The sequence below is a fragment of the Protopterus annectens genome, chromosome 7.part1 (assembly GCF_019279795.1).
Source record: "Protopterus annectens isolate FY-2018-M chromosome 7.part1, PAN1.0, whole genome shotgun sequence".
NCBI lineage: Eukaryota > Metazoa > Chordata > Ceratodontiformes > Protopteridae > Protopterus > Protopterus annectens.
The window spans coordinates 284,308,569-284,323,288 of record NC_056740.1 but is presented as its reverse complement, the minus strand read 5'-3'; positions in this window follow the sequence as shown (position 1 = coordinate 284,323,288).

Sequence of the window (14,720 nt, the reverse complement as noted above, 5' to 3'; positions counted from 1 at the left end):
ATATATATATATATATATATATATATATACACATATACATAGATGTATATATATATATATATATATATATATATATATATATATATATGCATACATAGATGTATATATATATATATATATATATATATATATATATATGCATACATAGATGTATATATATATATATATATATATATATATATATATATATATATATATATATATATGTGTGTGTGTGTGTGTGCACATGTGTGTGTGTTTAAAGATAGATAGATAGATAGATAGATAGATAGATAGATAGATAGATAGATAGATAGATAGATACTGCATACCTCTCAACTGTCCAGATTTTCACAAAGTGTCCACAATTTTACCTCATAGTTTTGGTCTGATTCTCATAAAAGTGTGGTTTTCTTGAAAATCACTGGCAAATTATTGAGGACTGAAGTCAGAAAATAATGGAATGTATTTGAGTATCTGACTTCCTGTCCTTCAGAAAATTAATGCCAATGCAAAACCTGTTATTCTGTCAACTTTCTAAGTTTGTAAAGGCAATATTTAACTCATTCACGCCACTGGAGCTCTGAAGGTTTACACTGTAACTTCGAAAGGCGGAGCCTAAGTCTTTCGACAGAATCAAATTATGTCTTCACATTTCAAAGAAATGTTCATATCTCTGGAACCACAGAAGTTATGAAATAAGTATAAATGGCAAACTCTTCAACACAAAATATTTTTATAATGTTAGTATTCTTTAGGTTCTAGGTTTTAAACCGATTTTTATAAGTCACACTAAACACAGTAACTATTACATTTGTAATATTTTGTAAAATATCTCAAGTTACATACATACTAAACACAAAATATTTTTATAGTGTTAGTATTCTTTATGTTCTAGGTTTTAAGCCCCTTTTTATGTCACACTAAACACAGTAGTAACTATTACGTTTGTAATATTTTGTAAACAACTTAAAATATCTCAGCAATCATTCAAGTCACATACATACTGTTAGCAGCTTTTTAATCATCTAGCTGAGAGCTTTCATTTGAGTCTAAGGAGTTCTGTCTGTCTTACTTGGTTGTTGAGATAGTTAGAAAAATGTGAAAATGGTATCTATATAAATTAATATCATAAAAACAACAGTTAATATATATGTACCTGCACGAGACAGAGGTCAAATATTAATGCCGTTGAATTTGCTATTGTGCAAGCTTTAAGATGAAATATTTTAAAACATTGTACAGAGCATGGTTTTGGAATTATTGATGCAAATATGAACAAGCAATATTTGATGCCAAGAGGCGTCAGTAAGAGTTTACTGTAGAGGCACCTGGAGGTATCTCTTGGATGTAATGAATTAAAAAGTATCCCTATATTTGTGCCCCTTTATTTGAGCCCCTTTATTTGTGACTTTGTCCAAATTGCTTGCTCTAAGAATTTGAGAGATACTATCTATCTAATATATATATATATATATATATATATATATATATATATATATATATATATATATATATATATATGCCAAAGAAAGGCTCAGCTAAGCTAGTCTTCACTGTGTGATATATTAAATCTCTTGTAGAGGAGGCCCGTGGCATATATGCAAATAAATGACCCTTAAGAACATGACAGTCTTTCAGCAGCATGGCTTCTGAAAGCCAATGACTTATCACTTTTTGAGTCTTTACTGGTACATTAAGGCTAATAAAACTAAACCCCATTAACTGTAGATCTGCAATGTTTCACCCATTTCTATGAGCTCATCAGTACAGCATAAGTGAATTATTTTGTTATACTTTAAAACCATACAGCATAAGAGCAATTCTGATGTCCATAAACATTTACGTGCCTACACAATATCCCAAATAACATCTAAACCAAAGGGCAAAAAAGGCCACACTGGCAAAGTCTTCAGTAATACTTCCAAGTAAAGGCCCAGATAAGCTAGAGTGTGCAGTTCCTTAAACCTCCTATAGTGGAAAGCCATGGGATATATGCAGATGACCCCTTGATGACATACTAGTGTTTCTTCTTCATTGGGTCTTAGTTCATTCTAAAATATGCTCAGTGATCCTGGATTATCATGCCATTGTATAGGAAAAATAGGCTAGAACAGTTTTTGGTGTGTGTGTGTATGTGGGGGGCATTATTTTACACCATTCATTTCAAAATTAGATTTAATGCAATATCTTTGGCATGTCATGGTGTGTTTACTTAAAAATAGATCTACAATAATACAACATTTGGTACTTTTTACAAGTACAGGTATATATCTCAGAGGATACCACTATTCTGGAGCAGACATTCCCAGCCATGTAAAGCAAAATACATCCATGTTCCCATTCAGACATAGCTTACACCAATGAATGATAAATAGGAAATTTACCCCAGGATTGACCCCTGTCCTCTTAATACTCAGAAGCAGTGCTTCAATGCCCCACTTTACATTAGGGTCCCCAGTACACTCAAGGTGTGGCACTAGTGATTAATCCTTTACACCTGAAAAGTATTTCAATAACATTATGGAAAGCTTGGTCAAACACTTATGGGATAACTTAGCTAGAAGAGAAATGGGTAACACAGCTAGGCATAAAATGCCCCACCGGAGTTGTTAGCCTAGTATTTTCCTATGAACTTAGGGTCATGTTAAGTCTAAAATACTCCAGATATCAATCTGGTTTCTCCAACAGTGTTCGGTATTTTGAGAATTTAACAGAACTACACACAATGAACTCTTGATCTTCACTGTGGATAACTTCTTGCAATGCAATTTTATTTGGCAACATAAGTTCCGGAGTCTCATAAAGCACCAGTTGTGACACATGTAGTTGTCCAGTTTTCTGTGAATTTACTTGCAATGTACTTGTCTTATACAAATGTCTACATTTTTTTGTGCAACTTCCTATCCTGAGTTAGCTGTTTTTCCAACAATTTCATTTAAAGGCTGTAGACTTTCCTGTGGATTCGGGAGTCTTTGCAGCTGACCTGTAAATCTGTTGATCTTCTACACTTTCTGCCATAACAGAATTTGTGTCTCTGTTGATTGTGTTCTATCTTTTTCTTCGCTTTATGTTACTTATCCGACATTGCTAATATAGCAAGTAATTAATCTATAGTTAAGATTCAGGTTATACTGTTTCAGTCTATTCATTAACTGAGCCAGTCAGTCTTTCATTATGCTCTTCTCTGGTCACATTATATGCCAATATGTCATTACTACTAACACACTCACGCTCCCTGACCATCTAGACAGCAGCTCTCTAAAACACGTTAGTTGCTAATAAAACGGAAACTGGATGTTACATGACTCTACCTTCCTATACATTAATTAATTGTTTGTATGCAGCTTGGAACTTTCTTCATCAAGTTTAATTTGCTAAAACCCAGGATTAATATCAACTACAGATAAATATTTTGCATCTGGCATTGCAAAAACAGCTTTGTCTACTGTACAAAGTAGGTAACCTCCCTTTGTTGTAGCTTTATGAAGATTTATTAAGTTTATGCATGTCTGAGTTTTGGCATGCTTTGACTGATATCTTCTTAAATTCTGTGTGTTACATTATTCTACAACATTTACTATTTCAGTGTCTATTTTGCCCTCAAACAAATCATTATATTGCTTTTCTCTAACACATGTATTTTATTTGGATGCAAATTCCTTTTTCAAATGTTATACCCTTTAACAAAAATGTGTCCCTTAGCACACTTAAACATTGGTCATTTGTTTTTATCATTCTTATGTGCACATCCTCGAATAACTACTTACTGACACATTTGACATGTTTATTATGCCTTTTGTTTAATCTCATGGCTCATGTTTATTTGTATTTTTTTCTTTTATGTATTATATGTAGCTTATGAAATGCTAATTCCTCTGAGCTATTTTAATTGAGATTAAGCCATTTCATTTCCTATGCATGTAGTCCCTATATTTAACCTTCTGTCTGCTTCTCACAGCAATCTGCCTCTCAACTGTTCATTCTAAATCCCACGATTTATATCTCTTACTAATGAATTCTGTAACTGACCAAACACACAATCTTTCACTCATTTATTTGTCATTCAGTAACATAAACATCTGTCCTTTCTATTGGACCCCATGTCATTGCAAAGAACAATTTGTGGATTTATGGCAGTCTTTTTCTCAGCTTGACATAACTCTAAAACATGTCTCATTATTAGTCTGTTTCTCTGTTGTTCTCTTTCTCTTTCACACACATACGCACGCACACACGCACACACACACGCACACGCACACGCGCACACACACACACACACACACACACACACACACACACACACACACACACACACGTACATGCACACACGCACACACACGCACACACACACATGCACACACACACGCACGCACACACACACACGCACGCACACGTGCACACACACGTGCACACACACGTACATGCACACACGCACACACACACGCGTGCACACACACACATGCACACACACATACACACACAGACACACACACACACACACACACAATCGCACACGCACACGCACACACACACACACACACACACACACTGAATCTTTTCATGCTTCCTGGATATTCTGTTCAAAATCAGGATTAAAAATGGGAATTGTGAGAACAATACCTCCAGGAAAGGAATATGGTTTAAAAGAAGGCAGGACTTAAATGAGCTATGTAATGTTTGACTGAAAATGATTGGTTAGATTATATGTGATGTATCATGATGTTTGCAACTGGGAGTATGTCAGTATGGTTTGTGATGTAAAATGCTTGCATTTAGGATTGTGTCGGTGAGGTTAGTTTTCATTGTTATAAATCTATGATTGCTTATGTCGTAACTGATGGCTTAATATAGATGTTTTTTATTTAAGAAAAGGGGCAGAAATTGAATGGTTTATGTAATGTTGCTAAGGTTATATGATATATAGCAATATATGTTTTTCTTTTTTGTTCAGCACCGCCACTGACATCAGTTTCCTACAACCACTGACATAAGGTTCTACACTGCCAGTCCTTTTCTCTGCTGCTCCCATGCTTTTGATGGCTATCTGGAGTTAACTGCATTGGGAGAGTCTCACTTCTATAAGGTGTCCTAGACACAGAAGAATTCAACTCTCCAAATGCAGGCAGTGTGGTCAGTGACACCAGCCAGCATTAGGCAAGTTTCCTTGCTGTAGAATTGTAGCTAACTATAAAGTATAAGCTGTGTCATTTTTCTGGGGGGTAGGTAATTGTTTTACAGAAGAAATGAGATGTAAAAAGTTAAACTGACTTTTCTGTATAAAAGATGGAAGTAAAAACACCATACCCTCTTTGATTACTAGTGCCAAACTAAACTCCTGCCTTACTGTCAACACCACACCATAGAATATGCCAGAAAAGACAATGGGCAGGATTCACGAAGCCTCCGTGTAAGAGTTACAAGGCTTACACGGAGGCTGCAGTTAAACGGTGTGATGTCAGCATGTAATGCATATGCATGAGGGCATGCTGAATCACACCTAAGGCTTACACGGTCCGTGGAAGACAGAAGGGGGCGTGTCCATAGGCCGAGCCCTGGAAGCGGACATGCCCCCAGAAGAGTAAAAGTGCCTAAAGTAAACCCCCACGACAGAGTACATGGAAATGTGAATAAACACAACACCACACATGCTCCCACAGACTATGAACATAAAATTATATAAATGAACATGTTATATTTTTTTAAATTGTAAAGATGTTTGCCCGTGAGTGCGCTGGTTTGCACCGGTATGCCTGTAGCTCAGCCACAGTTAGCAGTAAGTGGAAAAGCATATAAGAACTAACTATGCAAAGTAAGCCAAAAAGCAATAGTGTAGCAGTAGAGACGTTGGCTGAAGAGCAGGCAGTCATGGTTCGAGCCCCCACAACATCAATTTTTATTTTTACTGAAATAAGCACGAAACAAGTCCCTGACATATATGTAGACATATAAAATTATATTTTATGTAAAATGTAATGAAATAGGCCATTTATTTTGAAGAAATGTGAGATAACAAAATAATAACAAATGCCAGATGTGCCTATAGCTGAGCTACAGTTTAACAAGGTGAGTGCATGTGCCCGTAGGTGAGCAGTGATTTAACAGGTGCAAAATGAGTGCCCATAGGTGAGCAGTGGTTTAACAGGTGCAAAATGAGTGCCCGTAGGTGAGCCATGGTTTAACACGCTGAAACTGTGTGCCCCTAGCTGAGCTGAGTGTAATATGCGTGCTGATAGCCAAATGAGGTGTAAACCAGTGTAACCCGTTTGCGCGGAGCTGCACACCGCGCCAACAAGCCAACCGACGGGCAACATTGAGCAAGCTGTAACAAAACTGCCTTTACATAGACACACCCCTAGCCTGTCTAGATAGTCATAAAATATAAAAAGCAGTGGCCAGGGTCGAACCCAGGATCCCATGCACCATAGTCAAGGTACTGAACAACTAAGCCATGACAGCTGTACTTAGAAATGCAGTAATAGCACATATATAGGAATGAATAGAAAGAGGAGCATGACAAAGCAGGCTTTGTGAAGCTGATACAATTCCAAAATTGCCAATCACAGATAAGTGCAGGAAAAATGGCATATATAAGCCCCATAGGTGGGAACACACAGCATAACTGATTGTAGAACTAACTTGCAGCCAGAATGTCAGATGTAGGTGAGGGTAGCTGCTTTCAAGCACAGAGGTGGGGCGTTGAGGAGTCCAGATACATGGTCTGGCTCCTTGTCCACAATCATGAGGCCCAACTCATGCAGGGCTAGGTCCTGTGGGGAGCATATAGGGCTGAGGCGTGGGACCGGTTGGCTCATGATCTCACCAGTACCACAGGGATTCCAAGGACTGGTGAGCAGGTCCGTCACCACCATGCGGACCTGAAGAGACGTAAGCAGAACCAACTGAACCTTTGGATCCAGGAGGCCTGGCAAATGCCCAATGCCCCTCTACTGAGTAAGTTACATCTAATTATGTATGTAAGAAATTAACCTAGCTGATATTATGGAGATGTGTATTCCAATATTACTTTATTTATATTACAGCTGCAGGTGTCCGTTCTGTGAACCGCAGAGCCTATGGCGATAGGCTGGTGTGGTTGCGCCACCAGGCAGGTCAGTAGTCCTCTCCCTGTAATTGTAAATAAATATAAAAATATGACAGTTAGCAAAAGAGTGCAGTGTAGTCACTAAGTAATAAAATGTGCAAGTAACAGTGTAAGAGTGTTTGCAAGTATTGCTTGATTACAAAAGTGTGTTGCAGTCTGTAATCCAAACAGAAAAATGAAAATGTCTGAAATAAAGTCTGAAATAAAGATGCCCCACCTGTAATATAATAGTACACAACCTGCAGCAGGCTGAAAAGTACAGCTGCAGAAGATGAGCAAATCACATGGGTGAAATATATCCCTGTTGAAATACTGAAACATGACAGAAGTGAGACTGTTGGAAAGGATTGTAATAACTAAAGGTAAAACATGTCAATAAAGCCTAGAAGTAAGTACCATCCTGCATTGTAAAAATAAAACAAGTGAGAGAGTGTGAGAAAGAGTTATGAATCCACCAATAAAGTAGTAATAACTCCTGAATAAAGTATACTGCAGTCAGTACAGAATGAAATGAATGTGACAAGCAGAACCAAACTGCGAAATGTGTTCAAAATGTTCCTGCAGCTGGAATGTGTACCTAAAACTGGATATGTTGAAATCAGTCTGCAATATGCAGATAGTATGGTTGTCTGAAATATCAAACATCCACAGTTGTCTATAACTATATAAAGCAAATGTAGCAGGATGATGTAGCTGAACAGAGCCAGATATGAAGTGTATGAATAAAAATAGAAATGTATATTGATGTAGCAGTAACATTCCTATCACCAACTTGAAGTAGTTATCACATAGGAAACTGTAGGTAGAACTGTAGTGTGTATATATCTGTAGCTATTAGAAATGTACAGCATATGTATTGGTACTTGAAGGTGTTAATTATATTTTCTTCACCCTACCCTATAACCACATATAATCCATTCCACGTGAAATTGGTATGTGCAATCACAATTAACACCCCTGGACATTTGTCCTGTTGGGTCATACATATTTGCATGTATGTAAAAGAATAACAGAGGAGTGCACCATGCGCTGCGTAGTCAAGACACTTCAAAAAACATCCATAAAATCCAATGTTTAATGCTGGAAAACAGACCAAGAAAAAAGACTGCAGTAGGGTAAGCGCTTTCATGTTTGAATCAACGCTTCATCAGACATCAAAAAAGCAGTCAAAGCATATGTGATTAAATACAGGAGATGACATCACTGCCTAATCAGAAACAACAAATCAAAACAGCTATATAGCAGAACACCATTGCTATAAATTAATTCAGAGGGTGGATAAAACCCTAAGATATGTATTAAAAAACACTTATAAGACAAAATGTCAAAAATACACATGTGATAAACCTAAGAAAATTATCAGATGTGTGTAATTACAAAAAATAAAACAATTGTTGTTGTAGTAACTAATAACAATAAAAACTAGTCATAAAAGTATTAACGCCTCAATGGTCTACTGGCTAAAAAAGGTTTGAGAGTGACCCTGTCATTAAGCCCATATCTATGGGCTTGAAGTTTCAAAATCCACTTGCCTTCCTTCTCTTCAGTGAAATTCCTGATGTTACCCAGTCTGCCATTTTTCATAACCAGTTCCAAGACCCTAAATCTGAAGGTATGTAAGGATCCATGTTCAATAACATGTTGTGTTAGAGCGTTAGTGGTGTTACTTCTCTCAATGGCATAAATGTGCTCCCTTATATGCTCTCGTAAAGATCTGTTGGTCTTGCCAACATAAAACAGCTTACAATGTTGACATTCTGCAACATATATAGCATTAACAGATTTACAATCTGCATAATGTTTAAAAACATAAACACGTCCAGTTACAGGATGTGTAAAACTTCTAGAATCAGCTATATACTTGCATTGATTACAAGAACGGCAAGGAAAGGTACCATGTCTTTCAGATTGTCTAGTGCTCTCATGTTCCCTATCATAGCATAAAAGCCTATTGAGTGACTGCATGTTCCTGTATGCTATGCGGGGTCTATCATCTACAAGATTCTTGATCCTATCATCCATTAACAAGAGTTTCCAATTGTTGTTGAGGACTCTTGTTATATAGTTATTCTTGTTTGTATATGGTATTGTTATCCTATTGACATGGACAGTGTCACACTTCTTACTGGATAATGGATTACATCAGATCGTCTCATCAACGGGGCACCAGGACCTGATCTGAGTCTGTCCCCCTCAGTGATATCATTATGAACTTCAGGCCCATTGTAACCTCTAGATATGAAATTCTTGGTTAGTTGTACTTTATGATGTTCATATGCCTTGTCTTGGGTAGTCAATCTAGACACTCTCATAATTTGATTTTTCACTATGTTTTTGTGAACATGCTTAGGATGCATGCTATTGCAATGCAAAAGATTGTTTTTCCAACAAGGTTTTCTGTATAATTCAGTATCAAAACCATTAGAAACCATAACAACTTTAACATCTAGAAATTCAATAGCACTTGAAGAATAAGAGCATTCAAAACAAAGAAAATCTGTGGTGCCATTTAGATATGTCACAAAATCCATTAACTGTTCAACTGTACTTCCCCACACAATAAAAACATCATCCACAAACCTGTTGTAATACTTTAAATACTTCCTAAAGTTAGTGTTGTTGTTGAGCACAAAGGTGTCTTCCCAATGTGCCAACACCAAATTGGCATAGGCGTTGGCACATGGGGTGCCCATTGCCACTCCTTTAGTTTGTAGATAATAGTGTTTGTTATAGAGCAATACATTATTCTCCAATATAAGCTCAAGAAGAGACATCCATCTACATATCCTATCACTTGGAATGTTATTCTTCACTAAGAAAAACCTAATGAAGTCCATGCCAATATCATTCGGTATTGAGGTAAACAAAGATTTGACATCAAGTGTGACTAAAAGATCATCACTACAAAAAAGAGAAGAATTTACAAAAACAGAGAGATTCTCCAAGAAATGTGTTGTATCTCTTAAAATCTGGTCTACACTCGTAACTATTGGTTTAAACATTTTATCTAGATATATGGAGAGAGGCTCAGTGAGCCATCCTCTGCTAGATATGATTGGTCTCAATGGAGAATCTAAAGGTTCTTTGTGAATCTTTGGAAGACCTCTAAAGGAAGGAACCAAAGGATTGTCAACTAAAAAATACTTATAGAGATCATTATCAATAACGTTAGTTATCAGCAGGTCATAAAGATATCCATGTACTTTTCTAATCAGATTATTAAGGTCATAGTTGTATAAGGGAAGATACGTAGCTCTATCTAACAACATAGATTCCATCTTGTCACAATACATCGACCTATCCATAATAACCACTGCACCTCCCTTATCAGCTTGTCGAATGACAATTAAATCATTACTTCTTAAGCTGGCTATTGCTTCCCTTTCTTCTATCGTAGTATTAAAAAAATCTGGTTTAACCTGTTTGTTATTATATAAATCAAAAATTTCACTTTCACAGGCTTGCTCAAATGCCTCTAATAAAGGGTGTTGTTGAGGCATGAATGTGGAAGGCTTCTTAAATACATCAAGATCATTTCCCCCAATATTGTTAGTGTCTTGCCCATAAAGCAGCTTCAGGCCTAGATTCCTAGTGAAAAGCTTGATGTCAATAATTATGTCTGTGAGATCATTACAACTAGAGGGTATAAAACCCAGACCTTTATTTAAAACAGATAGTTCATGTGGACTTAACACATACCTGGAGATGTTAATGACTACGTCCTGAAAGTTTACTTCAATACTTTCTTCGTTTGTTGGAAGACCTCTTCGGTGCTCTTCCTCTTTACTGCCCTGCCTTGTGGAGACCAAGTCCGCCTCTCGAAAGGTTTGAAGGGCAACAGAAAAGAAGGGTATCCTTCACCCACACTGAAAACTTTGTCTTCAGCAGAAATCACAAAGGGATCAACAGATGATTGCTTCCTGCGTGTATCATTCATTTTATGTACATGAGAAACCCCTGGTGTCGTTGGAATATCAGTACTTTCTTGCCTCTCGGCATGTACAAGAGCTTCAACAATAACTTGGCGTGGTTTAGACTTCATTGAAGTGATGTTACCATCATCGGAGTTGGAACACGCTGAGATGGGTGGATCAGCCACGTCACACGCTTTTCTTAATGTCGTCATAGAGGGGGCGGATCCCTGTTCAGAACACAAGCACACTGAAACAGGTGGATCAATCAAATCGTGCGCATTTCTTATAGTCATCGTCATGGGGGCAGATCCTTGCATTGGGTCTCGTTGAGTAATAGTTGGTCTTAAAGGCATAGAATTCACACTTTTAGCGTTGTTAACATAGTTTGTATTAGAGTGAAACTTATCACGTGGCCAAGAAAAGACCTGGCCCTTTTGAAAATCAAGGAAGTCCCTCTCAAGCTTCCTTTTCTTGTCCTGTAAGGACTTGGTATCGATGGAAGCAAGCATGAGCTTAAGGTCAGTGGAAAGCGTAGTCAATTCATGATGACCCAAAAGTTCCATCAGCTCGTTCTCTAAATTTCTAACTTCAGCAACCAAGTCATTAGCAACAATCTCATACTGCTCTATAAGAATTTTAATATATGCAAAGCTAGTGTCCAGGTTAAATTTTTGCCACTTGGCTAAAAGCTCAGGTTGCGTAGTACCAAAGGTGGGCATTTTTAATACCCTTAAGCCCCTGGGAACTAGTTTAAAGTAAAGACACGCTTCCATGTGCAGCTTTTGCCATTGTACATTGCGTAGCCTCTGTAATTTATTCTCCAATTTCCTGGTGACAAGGATAACATTCATATTATGTTTAAAACTGTTGGCAGTGTTCTCAACATTATTCAGGTCACTAGTTGTCAACTTAAGTAGTGGGTTAACTGTCATAGCAACTAAATTTTCCAAACTAAAAGTTCGATCAACATTAAAAACACCAGGTAGATTAACCGGTGTAGCAGCCATGTCCTAGCAGGAAAGTAGCAGCAGCAAACAAGAAAATAACCAATACCTGCAAGGTTAAGCACCCTCAGTTCAAAAAGGCACAAATGTAAAAGAATAACAGAGGAGTGCACCATGCGCTGTGTAGTCAAGACACTTCAAAAAACGTCCATAAAATCCAATGTTTAATGCTGTAAAACAGACCAAGAAAAAAGACTGCAGTAGGGTAAGCTCTTTCACGTTTGAATCAACACTTCATCAGACATCAAAAAAGCAGTCAAAGCATATGTGATTAAATACAGGAGATGACATCACTGCCTAATCAGAAACAACAAATCAAAACAGCTATATAGCAGAACAACATTGCTATAAATTAATTCAGAGGGTGGATAAAACCCTAAGATATGTATTAAAAAAACACTTATAAGACAAAATGTAAAAAATACACATGTGATAAACTTAAGAAAATTATCAGATGTGTGTAATTACAAAAAATAAAACAATTGTTGTTGTAGTAACTAATAACAATAAAAACTAGTCATAAAAGAATTAACGCCTCAATCTTGTAGATGATAGGCCCCGCATAGCATACAGGAACATGCAGTCACTCAATAGGCTTTTATGCTATGATAGGAAACATGAGAGCACTAGACAATTTGAAAGACATGGTACCTTTCCGTGCCGTTCTTGTAATCAATGCAAGTATATAGCTGGTTCTAGAAGTTTTACACATCCTGTAACTGGACGTGTTTATGTTTTTAAACATTATGCAGATTGTAAATCTGTTAATGCTATATATGTTGCAGAATGTCAACATTGTAAGCTATTTTATGTTGGCAAGACCAACAGGTCTTTACGAGAGCGTATAAGGGAGCACATTTATGCCATTGAGAGAAGTAACACCACTAACGCTCTGGCACAACATGTTATTGAACATGGATCCTTACATACCTTCAGATTTAGGGTCTTGGAACTGGTTATGAAAAATGGCAGACTGGGTAACATCAGGAATTTCACTGAAGAGAAGGAAGGCAAGTGGATTTTGAAAATTCAAGCCCATAGATATGGGCTTAATGACAGGGTCACTCTCAAACCTTTTTTAGCCAGTAGACCATTGAGGCGTTAATTCTTTTATGACTAGTTTTTATTGTTATTAGTTACTACAACAACAACAATTGTTTTATTTTTTGTAATTACACACATCTGATAATTTTCTTAGGTTTATCACATGTGTATTTTTGACATTTTGTCTTATAAGTGTTTTTTAATACATATCTTAGGGTTTTATCCACCCTCTGAATTAATTTATAGCAATGGTGTTCTGCTATATAGCTGTTTTGATTTGTTGTTTCTGATTAGGCAGTGATGTCATCTCCTGTATTTAATCACATATGCTTTGACTGCTTTTTTGATGTCTGATGAAGCGTTGATTCAAATGTGAAAGCGCTTACCCTACTGCAGTCTTTTTTCTTGGTCTGTTTTACAGCATTAAACATTGGATTTTATGGACGTTTTTTGAAGTGTCTTGACTACACAGCGTATGGTGCACTCCTCTGTTATTCTTTTACATTTGTGCCTTTTTGAACTGAGGGTGCTTAACCTTGCAGGTATTGGTTATTTTCATATTTGCATGTATGTTGATGCATCTGCCCTGTTCATACATCCAAACTTGATGGCCTGTTGCCATCAATCAACACTGCATGTTGTTGAACTGTGTATTGCTGTTCAAATTATGCATGTGTTATGCTCGCTGTTCAATGGTGTGAATATCTGGGTGTTTGGTTAATGGGAATACTAATGCATGCTGTTATAACTAATTGTGAATGGTATTGTACGTTACTAACCCAAACTGTCATGACATAATGCAAAACATAGGACAACAGGGAAGGCAGGTTCCAGCGGACCCACCTCAGCTGGCGAGTGCACCTGGCAGTAGTGCCCAGTCCGGACCCTCCTCCGGTGGCCCTGTGCCACCTGCGGGTGGAAGCGCTGCAGGGGATGGGGCTCATCCCCCCTCTGCAAGTGTGGCCAGAGGAGAACCACCACTCACCCTCCGTAGCGTCTGGACTGTGGTGCGTAGGGAGATCCAGGAATCTGTTCTTGGGCCCCTACACCAGCTTGAGGCACAGGTGGCACAACTAACGGGCATGCCTGTTGCCCGGCCTACACAGCCCCCATCACAGCCCCGTCCTGGGCAGTGAAGGCACAGTGGCAACTGCCCATGGGTGGGGATATCAGTTCCACTGTTGCCATCTGTGGGTTCATGGGCTCTGGATATCCAAACATCCATCCCCGTCAATTGTATAACCCCCCCACACGTGTCATACACCGCCCCTGTATGCGTCTTGTTTGTCTTGTCTGTTGACCTACCCAACCTACCTCCCCAGCTATACCAACTTCCTTTACCTGACATACCACTCTCACCTGAAAAAAAAAAAAAAAAGGGCACTCTGTACCCACAAAAAAATTACGCCCCATACATAGCTGCCCATTTCGCACACATGTCTGCTGGACATGAAAACTGTCAATTACAATTGGCTGTACAACAAGTATTACTGTTGTCCTTACACCTCTCTCAGAGGTGGAAGGTTTCAAATGTCACACCAAATTACATACATATGCACAGCTGTTGCTGATGAAGAAATGGTCAGTTATGGGCCTTACCTACATCCCTCCTGCAAAACCCAAACTTGTTTCCCTACTGTCTTACCCTCTTTGTGACCCCTTTTTCACCACTTT